We start from the raw sequence: 13,379 nt of genomic DNA, 5'->3' as shown, positions 1-13,379 counted from the left end.
AGATAAGCAGATCAAAAGGGGTGTTGCAGTGACAGGGGTGTACATCACCCATTGCAAACTACAAGTTAGACTTGCTGAAGGCAGAAAGGTAAGAGTGAGCAGTGTACCTGGAGGAACATTATCTGCTGGAATAGTTCTTAACTGAAGGACAACAAGCTTTTCAGGAAAGATTAAAACAGCAAGAAGAATCAACACAGGCTCTTCTACTGCATGTTTACTGGTGAATAAATATGATGTGGAACCCTGTTAGGGCTCTTTTGCAGAGTACTCAGGCAATTTTTAAGCCATGGTATTCTCCAAAATGGGCAGGATAAGTGCTCGAGCTAAATTCCCTGCCTTTTTGCATCCCAACTCCTTCACATACTGAAGATATATTTTTTGATGTTTCTTGGAAAAAATTCTTTGTAGTGATTGTCTCTCCTCTGGAAGCTGATATACCTGAGTTTTATATCTGTTTGAAGATCACCAGCAGAAAGAAAGAAAGAGTCATGTTTACAGAGGGCACGAAGACATTGCTTTGCATTTTAATGAGGGATGACAGCAAACAGCTCTCTCTGTTTTCTTCTGGATGTGGTGAGCTCTTGACTATTATGTTACTGTCACTGATTTTGTCTTCTACGTCCTTGAACTCTTTTCCTCTTATGTGTTGAAAGGCTGACAGAAACCATGTCTCTGACTTGAAGGTTTATACCCACAGCTCTTGCAGCCCCACTGAGCAGAGATCACTCAACTGTCTTTCACCTAACTCACTTCAGGACTGCCAGCAGTCTGCCTGCTGCAGGCTCTGGAGAAATGACTGGCTACTGTATGAAGATACCCACAGTGTTTACTGTCCCATTTCGACATGCCTTTCCCAAATGCTTCTGAATTCCAGGATGAATATTTGCTTTGGTCTTCCAAAATCAGCTGCTTCTGTAATACACCTCTCTGTCCCATTTAGATCAGTGCCACTGGTGGCTGCTCACTGAGGGGTGAAGGGGTGGATTGCAGGCAAAATAGAAATTTTACATGGAACGTGTATGGAGACAGAGTGATGGATGGATAGGCAAGTGGGCAAGTGTCATATAGGAGGGAGCATTTGACGTTGTGCCAGGATTTTCTAGCAAGCATCTTCCTGTTTTATGTGGTTGTGCCCTGTCGGCTTGGAGAAACTACCTGTAAAATGTCCTTTTGCTCAGGTTGTGGGTTTCTCCTCTGGGTCCTCATCCTTCATTTGGCACTGCCTCCTGCTCATCCACTAGTTTTACATGTCTCCAGGGACTCAGAGAAAACATTTCCCACCAAGTAACTTGCATGAAATAGGCAGTTTTGCATGTCACAGTATTTTTTACCTTGTGTTGGTTGGCTACTTTTAGCTTTTGGCCGCATACTCAGTGATAAATGAAGTTGGTGCTAACCATTTTTTTTTCTTGGCTCAGATTCCACTGAGCAAAATATAATTTACTATGGAAAAACACCACTGTATGAAATCACACAGTGCTTTGGATTTATTTGTTCCTGAACAATTTCCCAATCCAAAATAGTGCAAATACGCAGAGTTCTACCAGTCAGTACAGAAGCTGCATGATCTTAAAGCAAACACAAGCAGCCAGTGCAGCATTAGACAGCGATGGCAAAGGTGAACTCTCCGGTCTGCCGGCTCCCAGCCTCTCTTCCATCATTGCTCATGAGCAAATGAGGTGCACAAACTCTCTGATTGGGTTCACACACCTGCTGTTGATGGTATTAGTGAGGTTGGATTGCAGAGCTCCTCTGTCTGGATGCAGATAATTGACAGCCTCTTAACCCCGCAGACTATTGAATGCCTCACCTGGGCTTCCACTGAGCATAGTGGGCAGGGGAGCAGCTTCTTCACACTGCTGACCATGCTTTCCCCATAACAGGGGAAGTACCTCCATTATCTTGAGAAAAGCCCTTATTTTGCTATAATGTTTTACATACTCCTTCTGTAACATGGGATGGAGCTGTTTGAAGTGACTGACCCAGCATGTTGCAGGAATTCCTGCTGACCTGGGGTGGATGAAAGGCCATCAGAGCTGCCAGAAGGCTGCCTTGTTCTCTGGCTCCAGTGCAGATATTCAGGAAGTGGAGGGTTAAGGAGGGTGGGTTTCTTCATCTCATGCACAGGTGGGTATGGCCAGATGACTATATGCTCTCAACCTTCCTTTCCTTTCTTCCCTGCTCCATTGGAGGCTCTGGTTCAGAAATGCTGTACAACCACATGGATAGTTCTTTCTGGACTTTCTGTCCTTCCCATAAATCACTGCCTCAATTTTGCTGTGGAATAGGAATCCCTGAAGCTGCGAGCAGACGGGATCTGACAGAGGAGGGATGTGGATGCAGAGACGCAGTGCTTCTGAGAAGGAGAGGTGAGGGTGAACCCATGGAGAAAGTGCTACATCACCTGTGGCCTGCCACCTCATATAACAAGGGTATGATTTGCTAGGAGAGGCACAGAGGAGAGCAAAGAAGCCATAAAATTCTCATTACAAAAACAAATGTTCCCCTTCTCTGTGGCTATGATAGTGTCCAGAGCAAAAACACAGTAAAGATTATCTCCTCAAATATGGATGCAATAATGCCCAGGCACTTCTGTAAGAGGAATGCATAAATTGATTCACAGAAAAATAAAAGAGAGGCATTTCAGTCTTTCTCTCTATCAGTATTCAGTGGAAAGCACAATGTGATCAGGACTGGAAGGCTGGAATACCCCATCTGTATTCTCAAATATCTCACCTTTCTGCTGCATACTATTTTCTGTGGCAGTCAGGGCAGTGCTGGAGATTTGGCTACCTCAAATTAGGCACAAACGTAGTAATGACCTACTTTCCAAAGACATCAGGTGCTTGCAGCTCCCAATAGACCTATATGAACTTGCTCCTTTTTGGAAACAGAAACTCATGCTTCTTAACAATCACATGTGAAAATATAGCTGCAGCTGTTTAACTAGGCCACGATATTTTCTTCCAGGTGAAGTCCACAAAAAAACAGGCTTCCATCTTCAGTTTTATGAAATCTCTGGGTTTCAGCTACTGCTTGCCTAGAACTGGGACTACTGCAAGTAACTCATACCCACTGCTGTTTGGCTCAGCACATGAAAGGCAATATGTAAAACACCAGCCGTCAGGGTTAGTGACAGATGAAGGATTGTACACTAGAGATAGGAGGTTTGCTATCCTCTTCTATCACTTGGAAACATGAGCTTCACCAACAAATCCCAGTTGCTTTTCAACATCTAAATTTCACAGCACGTCTGTTGTGTCTCTGCTAATGAAACTTGCTTTTTTGAGAAATGTGCTCATGTCTGGGTCACTACTGCGAGTACATCTGTCATGTATAAAATAACTAATTGGTAGGGCTAAATTAAGAAAGACTTCTCAGGCTATTGCTACACATTCTCAAAAACAATGCTTGATTTTCCTGATTCTACTTACTATTGGAGTTACAGTCAAATGGGGAGGAGGGAGGGAATAATAAGAAGAGTTCTGCCACTTGGTGAGAAACCAGTCTGTGGCATCCCAAATGTGGGACTATAATGCTTGTTACATTACTTTTCTCTTGTTTTATGGTTATTTTTTTCCAAGAGAAACCCCTAGAGGGAACACTTTGTTAAGCCATATCACAAACAACAGTACCTGAAGAGTATTTCCATATTAGTGTATGGAGAGTATCTAGCTAGAGAGTGAAGAGCTCTGGAGGAAAACTGTTTGAAGGTGAACCAGTGATGTGGTCCAACAACAAAAGACAAAGACCGTGATTAGATCTGGTGAATAAGTAACTTGCCTCTAATTGAGACATAATTCTCTGTTGGTTCCTTTCTTGGTTGTGGTTAAGCATCTAGAAAGGAAAGAGAAATCCTTAAGACAGCACATTGTCAAGCCTCATGAAGTTTGAAGTAGATTCAGTCATGTCTGTGCCCTTTCTACTGTGCATCTTCCAATGTTACTACCTAGTTACATGAGCAGAGACTTATACACCACTGATTTTTTCTTACAGCTGACAAAGCCAAAGAGAACGGCAATGGGGAAATTAAATATAAAATGTTACCTTGACTGCATCTTTAAAAGAATCACTCCACTAACAACACCAAATTAACTCCTGCAAAAATCATAACTCAAAGCCCCTTGGGCATGCATAACATTTTGTATCACAGTATGCCATGGTAACTTTTATGTCTTATTGTATACATGTGCTGCGACTGAAATATAGTTACTGAGGGAACCATAACCTTGTATTATCCTGACTTATTTCAGCACGCCAAGCCCCAGCCACAGGATTGCTAGAGCATGGGCTTTCCTATATATAGTGACAAGGAATATGCCCTGCTACTTTTTATTGGCCAAGCCTTATGCTTTTAGTAGAGTCATCTTGTGGGGCAGCAAAAGAAGCCAGGAGATTAAGTTTCAGGAATTCAGACTGCACCACTCCACAAAATATTTACACTTTAGATTTGGACATATCATGGTTGTTTTACAAGATTGGTTTTAAATATCTACATTCTCAATATGTTTTGACTGGTAAATACAGCTGAAAAATAGATTCTTGCTGTCGAATGTACCAAACCTCTCATAATAGATGCTGAAGGACAGAAATCAGTTCCATTCTCATTGCTCGGCTGGTAATAATTAGAGTAATAACTGTTATTATCAGACTATGTGATCTCCTACTGTTTAAGCTGCCTTGCTAACTGCAATTGCTTCAGCAAATAGGTTCTGGCCTCCAGGTCAGGTGGAGCAGATGTGTCCTTCAGAGCGGGCAGCACTGTCCACATGGGTATCATTTACCACTTGATAAAGACCATAACTCCTCTGGGCCCCATATGATACCCTTGTATCCCTAAGGCACAATTATTGTTTTGGTTCTAGAGTTCTCTTCCAGTTCAAGTGCCTGTAAGAATATGAGGGCTGTGCTGTCATTTACCGAAGGGGAGAATTTTACACTATGAAACTCAGGTTAGCTATTTCTTATCTGTGAGAAGTTTGCTGGGGTAGCCTTGGGGCAGTGTGAAAAAGCAGAGAGTCAATTCTAGCACAGAATTTTCTATGCTGCCTTGTAGGAGATGTCCCCAGGGAAATGTATCCTCAGCACAGCTCATTCAGTTTTGAATGGGACTAATCAAAGCGAGACATTGAGGTGAGGAAGAGGTTGGACAGTGTGGCATGTCAAGGGAGGAGGTACTAGAGGTGGATGATGGTGTTACTGGTGCCTGTAGCCTAGGCTAAAAAAGGACCTGTACTTGATGTCAGAGAATGAAGCAGCTCCTTCTACTTATGCCTTCTCCTCACGAATCCCAGGGGCCACCCAGATGGAAAGCAGCTTGGCAGAAAAGCATTTGAGAGTCCCAGTGTACTGCTGAAAAGCTGCCCTGGAAGTGGTTTATTAAAAAAAAAAAAAGGTATAGATAGATATAGATATAGATATAGATAGATATATGTATTCTTAAAACATTCTAATTTTTTACATGCTGTACAGCACCCTGTATGAATCCAATGCTGCCTGTTCAGTGGGAAACTCAACTGTCTAACAAGGAAAGAATAATGCAGTGAAGAAGATGATTTTCATCTACCTTTCCTCTGTGTGCTAGAAAGACTCTCATATCTATTGGTTGTTAACTGGCAAATTCTTGCTAAATTCTCCCATGCCTCACAGTATGCCAAAAATAGATTCCTCCCCCCAAAACAAAATAATCCCTCCCCTCTATAAACCATCCAAAGCCAAAATAATGTGGAAAATAAGTCCCTGTTATTTAAGACACATGAATGTACAAGATCCTGTGACTCTCAGACAAAACCAGAAACTGGAATTTAAAGTAGCTTTCCCCTGCTTTTGTTCTTCTCTCTTATTTCACACATGCATTTGTTTAACTAATGCATTAGCTTCAATTAATTTGGACTTCACTTTGTGGGCATGAACACAAGCAGCTCTGACACATGTGCTTGGTAAGGGTATAGTTTCATTGAAGTGAAATCCTCTAATCAAGATTAGAGTGACTTTGGTTTTACTTGAAATGGCTGTAAAATTATCTGAATGAGAGCCTTACAGAAAACAATCACTTTTTTGATTGTTTTCTCAAGAAATATCACAGGATTATCTTGCCCCATAATGTCATCTTTTCTGGTGTAACTCGTAGAGAAAGTCAGTCGTTTGGGTTCATGGTCTCCAGAAGCAGCTGCTGCCCTGTACTTGTACTGTTCCCTGCAGCAGGTGCAAGGACAGCCTGCCTTTCCATGGCTGACATAAACATGGCTGCTTGGGAAAAGCTTGAAAAGGTGAGCACCTTGTAGGGGACAGTGTTTGTGGCCCAGCAAGGGGAACAGAAAACTCCACTAGAAGGAATCTTTGGCTGACTCAAATTGCCTTACTGTCAGGAACACCAGCCTTTACTTTACGCTGTCACAAATCATCCATCAGAGCAATACAAAACGCCAAACAAACCAGGGAAAACAAGCCCATGTAGTCTGTGGGAAAGAAGCAAAACTTGTTTCTCTCAGAATCAGTCTTTGCATACTGATTTCTCATTTTTACAGGTAGAATATTTTCACCTCATAGACATAACAGTCATAGTTACCAGCCATGATAGCTGTTTACTGATGGAAGAATCATTGTTGCTTTATATACTTGAAATCCCCCTCCAAATGCACGTTAATGTAAGAAAAAGTGATAAGAATTTGAGCAACCGAACCTTTAAGGAACTAAAATCAGGTTGTGTCTAACAAACTGATATTACTTATTACAATTCTTCTGTTCTTCCAAAATTTCAGTGTAACTTACTGTAGCTATTGTATAGCTTAATTATGAAATAAGAATAATAACAGTGTACTGCTAATAGCTTCTTTACCCTGGACTTCATATGCTAGCTTCAATCATGATAAAGCATTTTACTGAGTAACACCAAACCTATCACCAGGATGAAATCTTTGTTTCCTTTGTTGTCTCACAATTCTGTTACTTCTGGTTTTGATTTGGCAAAACATTCCTGAGCCAAAGCTTTGAAACACAATGCAACCTGAAACTTAGAAAAAAATTTTTCTTCCAATCTCTGCAAATCTTTGCTGACAGTTGAGCCCAAAATCTCTATCCAAAGATCTGCAAATGTTGGGAAGCATCTAATCCTCACATTTCAGACCCATCTCTAGTTGTACTAAAAATAGAAGAGCTGGGTGGCTTGACATAAAGTGTCAGACTATGTAAACTACGCTGAAATTGCTTTGGATGATTCATTCTCCTACTCTTCTCTCTCTCCTCAAAGCCTGGATTTATGAAATCTTATTGAAAGTCAAACCCATAACATTTTTCATCAAGTGGCACTTGCCCTACATTATTTCCCATCACCTTGAGTCCAGTACAGTCCACTAATACTAAGAATGTCCTTTGTGTGTTGTTTCTGTTCTCTTCCAGAATTTGCTTCCCCTTTGCCCTGATGTTCAACAACTATTGAAAAACTTCAGTCAGTACAGGATAAAAAGCTCTCAGTTTGCAAGACGATTTTTTTTTTTGCTTGAGTGGTCCTGAGTGCTGGTCTCTCTGTCTGTTTCTCTCTATCCCAGAGAACTGGCTTCCAGTGGGAAACATGCCTTTGCAAGGGCATCGTGTCTGGGGGAAAAAAAAGAGCTGGGAGGATCCGGAGCATTAAAGCTCTAATTGCATGAAGCCATGAGTCCAGTACTCCCATCCTGACTCTTGTGGAGGGCATCCTACTGGACCTGAGACACTCTGCAGGGCACAAGATGGGACAGGGCATAGGTACTTGTTGGCACTTACTTAGATGAAACATAGATATCCCAGTGTCAGGACAGCAATGATTTTAGCAGGGCAATATTACAAACAAGGCCACAACCTGGCTGGCTGCAGAGGAAAGACAAAGCTACACCCTAACCTCTATAAGTCCTTTGAGAATTGTATTCTGGCCCTGCATACAATGTGTTCTTATCTCAAGTCCTCTCAGACTACACAAGAGCACTCCAACTTTTGTCTCATCCCCGGTTATTTCTTTGTGCCAGCTGAGACCGGGGCTGAGCGTTGGGATACACAGCCACTCTCTGTGCTGAGAGTGTAAAATGGATGCAGGAAGCAGGGAGGAAAGGGGAACCAGTTTAATCAACCTGGCAAACTGAACAGCTGCTCCTTCTGACCAGCCCAGTTAGGAAGTGGGTTCTGTGTCCATTCAGGGAAGGTTGTTGTGGATCTAATTATCTCTTTACTTTGCTGTCGTGAATCAGGGTTACTAACACTGGGGTGAGTGAGGGGGATGTAACAAGTCCTAAGGGAGGATACTTGAAGTTCTGTGTTCTCTTCTCTTTGTTTAAAACAAGTGAAAGCTGTCAGCAGAGAATAACTAATAGTAATAATGGATAACTATTAAAATAATACTATTTAAAGCAACTTTGGACAAGTCATTACATTATCCTTGTTCTCTGCTGTAGACATCTCATTTTGCATGCAAAAGTCACACAGGATGGGGGGTCACCAACTGTAGACAGCTTCAAAGATTTTGAGAAAACAAGGAAATCTATCGGGAAGTTTTTATCACTGCAAGTATGACAAACCACCATATAAAATACAAAGGAGCAAGCCTGCATGAAAGCTGCTCCAGGCTCTATGAATGTAGAACATCTTGCAGAGTAGGTCCTGCTTGGTGAGACTTTGCTCCATGGCAATCCAAGATGTCCTTTCATGGCTTGAATTAAGCATGTGGGTAAAGAGGAAGATTAAAGTCTGATGGTTTGCAACAGAGGTCAGAAAATATAAATTCAAGAGTGGCCCTTAAATGTTGAGAATCTCATTTATTTGTTCTTGGGTTTTGGGTTTTTTTTACAATCACTGAGGAAGCGCTAAAGATTTAACTGTAGAGAAAAAATTATTTATATTGACGTCTGTGCCTCTGCAGTATTCTTTCCTCTGAAAAGAAAGATAATGGTTTAGAGCGGAGGAAGAATAAACAATTGAGTACAAGGAAATTTCCATAATACTTTTTTAACAATATTGCCAACTGGCTTTGAAGATTTAGACCCTATCACTATCCATTCTTTTGGAAATAACTTCTGAGAAGGCCAAAGACAAATTCTATCTCATTTACAGTAATTGCAGCTATAGTCAGTCCAAGCAATTTTCAAACATTTATCTGTCAGCACCATCCACTTAGTCCCTGACACTGTGGCCGGCTGGAAAACTACTGCAGCTAGAAAACATACTATATGCAGATCACTTTGATTTCTTCAAATACCTTGCTGCAATGCAGAGGCAGTTTCTCTACAGTTTCTACAGTTTTTTGTGTACTCATGAGAACACTTGCCATGAAGTCCCAAGCAAAACCGTTCCCAGGGACAAACAGCCTCCTGTGCTGGCTTATAGAGGGAAAGGTTTGGTTTTTTCTTTTATTGTTTTTTAGATTTATTTGTACCTGAGTGGAAGCTTGACTTGCTAGACAGAATCAGAGGGCTGCCAGAAGAGAGGTGATGGATGCTATAAAAAAAGTAACATGATATAATGGGCCTGAGCCTACACCTTTAAATTAGTGGCGATTTTGCCTCTGACTTCTGAGAAAAAAAGTGGGCCAATTTACTCAATATTTATAAGCCCAGGAGAGTGACGAGAATGGGGTCCTGCACAGTAAGAGGCAAAGCCTGCAATAAACCGAATGCCGCATCCATGGCAACTCACAACACAGTTAATAATTTTTCAACATAAAAAGAAAGTTATTTATCAGGGCCACCGAAAGAGAAGCAATTTACAAAATTGACTGAAGTGAAGGCATCTCACATCTGCTGTGTTTTTCATGGCTTTGGTCTTTTGTTGGAAGCTCAGTTGCTCACTGGGATGCTCAGGGAGTGAGGATAGCCCCCGGCAAGCATTTTGCCATCTCTGGGCAGCTGGTGTAGTGAAGTGATCTGTAGAGGTCACTCTCCTTATCTTCTCTACAGACAGACATCCCTCTGCAGGGGGCCAATCATGTTGGGCCATCCTCAAATACACAGTGATTCTTTTGCGGACCTGTGCATATTGGATTTTGAATATCCTGCCCACTTCAAAAGACAGAGCAGAACAAATAATCAAGGTCTGGATTTTATTGATATGAGCCTGAATCTGGTGGATACTAAATGCTTCCCCCATGGCCCTGGGAAGAGCTAGGAAAAACTCTCGACATACCCCAAGTGTCAAGCCAAAGCCCTGACCTAAACAACATCTTTCCTTCAAATAATCAATTTAATATTTGTATTTAACACAGCATTTCCCATACCAGGGAGATAAAATATTCCTGGCTGGTATGTTGGTCGTGCTGTTCCATATCGTGTGCAAAACGTTCCATATGTGTTATGTACTAGTGTCCATGGTTTCCCAGTAGCATTCAGCTTTTCCTACTCTGCTGGTGAAAGGCAGCAAAATTGCTCTCATCCCTGAAAGCAGTAGGCTGTCTCCACAGTGTTCCTACTGAGCAGTTGTACTGTAGTTTCTTTCCAACCCAGGGTGGTTTATTTCTCATCCAAATCTCTGCTGTAGGATTGTGTCACCACTGGAACTCAAATGAAAATATCGAGTCTCTACCATATGTTGATGTATTTGTTATTTTATGAAACCTTACTGCATCTGGAAAACTCAATCAAGGTTAAACATCCTTTTATTAAGAAGTTCTGTTAAGGACATTGGCTTATTTGTTTCTACCCGCACTGTTGATTTTTGTGGGCTGTGTTGGTTAGCACTAAAACTGAAATACCACCACAGCAACTCCCTTGAAGCAAAAACAATGATCTTAATTCCATCCCTTATTTTGGACAAATCACTGTACTAAAGGCTACAGTGGGCTATAGAAAGAAAGCCCTTTTTGTTTCCCTCAAGAATCATATATAGAAAGAGAACTGAGAATATTCAATTTCTGCTGAAGAGATAGTTATGTAGGACCTGGCTCTCTCCTTAAAAGTGAACTGCTTTCCGCAGAAACACAATAATCTGGGAGTAGCCCTGCTCTGATATTCCTGTTTGGGCATTAATTCTGCAGTTGCTCTGCAAACAGTCATGAGCAATGCTCAGTAGTGGAAAAATACCTTGAGGCATTGAAAAATACCTTGAGGCTCTGATGCCTCAAGGTTTGTACACAAACCTAGATGGAATGGCCCAAGGGAGGTGGAAATATTAATCAAATGTGATGCTGGGTGAGATATTTGCAGAACATAACAAGTTCCGGGAAGAGGTTCAATAGAAGTACATGCTGTACAGTGCTGACAATGTCTTCTTCACTATAACCATCACAAAAATCAGAAAGCTGGACCTTCGTTAAGTTTTATTTCTTTGCAGCTTGAGATATTTTCCACAGACAGAAAAACATGGCTGCAGTCAGACTGCCTAGAGGCAAGGATGGGTGAAGCCATATCTTCTTCTTGCTAAAGCTAATATATATACATAAGACAGAGAAATATGCCCACTAGGGATCCACACCTAAAGGCCAACGTGACTGATGGAGTTTTAGCAATAAGTATGCTCTTCAGTGTGCTTTTCAAGTTATTTAGCATGAAAAGGGTCTTATTCAAGGAGTTTCACTCAAGAGAAGAGGCATCTAGTTAAAAAAATCTATAGCACATAAACGCTCAAAGCCATTTTTATCAGCAGATAACAGCTTTACCTTATCACCACAATTTCTCTGAACATGGGAGTTCGAAAACCGAAGAGTGAATTGACACAAAAACAGTAGATGGTGACAAGAAAGAGGCAGTAATATGACATAAAGAACATTCTTATGACCAATTTGCTTCCCTGTATATCATGATTTAGGAGAATGAATAGGCATTACTGTGAATAATTTTTCTGACAAGGCAAAATGTGGAGTTGCCAGTCCAGACTAAACGATGTTCAGAATCATGCAGCTATATTAAGAGAGAAGGCAAACGAATGGCTTATGCATATAAATTCAGTGTAAGGAAATCTAAGGTAATGAGGCTAGGCAGAATAAAAAAGGAGACAGGAAAGAAGGGAAAAGGAAATATGCTCTCTCTGGCCATATGCTTAGGGCACTGAGCAGGGAGAGAACCAGATGGTGTGGCTCAGACTTTAAAGTATAGTTCTCCGACTTTTAACCGATACATTAATGCACACTGGATATATAAGATATTTTAGAAGACATTGTGCATGTTTTTTCATGAAAATGACAGAAATTATTTAAACTTCTTCTTTTTCTGAACCTACATGTTTCTTGCTTGTTGGAGGTTGTCCATCTATGGATACTTTATGAACCTCATTCCAGAGCCCGATTTTTGCCTTATCAAGGCTTCTTTGAAAAGATTAAGCTAAAAAAGCACCCAAAACAATCAAGAGGGAAATGCCTACTCTGGTACTTGTTCAGAAAGCCCTTTGATATGGAAATCATTGGCGTTAACTCCGGTAGCCTCCAGCCTCTCTCCGGTAACTCAGACAATGCATGCAAATGCCTAGACCTGTTGCCCACTGTGATCAAGGACTAACGTGTTTCCTGTTCCTCTTTGGACCTATCCTCTCCCTCTTCTCTCTGGCGATAGCTGAGTCTGCCTGCCAGCACAAGGACTGTATCTGTACAAGACCCGACAAATTAGTACTGCCCACTCTCCCGGGAAGGGCTGGTGTGCAGGTACTGCTACAGGGAACAGATGTACATGTCTGAACCAGAGGCCATCAGCATTTCTGCTTAGACACACTGTAATAAATGGAAATGATGCATTACCAGCATATGACCTGTCAACAGGGTCATTTACTGACTAACCTGCTGTCCTGAGGGACACCTTGGCTTCTCTGTCATCACTAATGCTCCAAGATCGAGCAAAAGGAGCTGTGGCAAGACTACCACTGCTTACACAGGTACTCCTGGCAGTGTGTGTGAGCCACCCTCAAAGGTCAGGAAAGGGCTTCCCAAAGCACCCATGGGGCTGACATGCAGCACCTCCCAGCAAGGTCGAGCACAGTGCCCTACTGCTGCATCATTGCAGCTGCTGCAGGTCCTGCTCTGGACCTTTTCTCTTTTTTTGCTGATTCTGAGGATTTTTTTTTTTCTCTTCCAGAGGGTAGCTTGTACAGTTCTGTTTGGCATTCCGTCCCTTGTGACTGTTCTCATTACATAAAGCCACAGCCAGACTCTATTCTTCCCTTTCAGGCCAGTGGGGCTAGGCAGACCCAAGCTACATTGGTTTTGAGTAGTAGGCTTTTATTTTTCTTGATTTGTCCTATTGCCCCCCATCCCACACATACACTACTTTTTATTTTTTCTCTGGGACCAGGCTGATAAATACGTCTAATATGAAGAATGTATAAGAATGGTATCCACAGTTAGACATCCAGGGAAAATTAAGAATAGGACAAAGATATATATGGCACATCCCCTGAGTACTATCCCCACCTCCACCTATTTTCTGCTCAGAGGA

This window comes from Corvus moneduloides, chromosome 1 (genome assembly GCF_009650955.1).
Source record: "Corvus moneduloides isolate bCorMon1 chromosome 1, bCorMon1.pri, whole genome shotgun sequence".
NCBI classification, from domain to species: Eukaryota; Metazoa; Chordata; class Aves; order Passeriformes; family Corvidae; genus Corvus; species Corvus moneduloides.
This window is presented reverse-complemented; position numbering follows the sequence as displayed.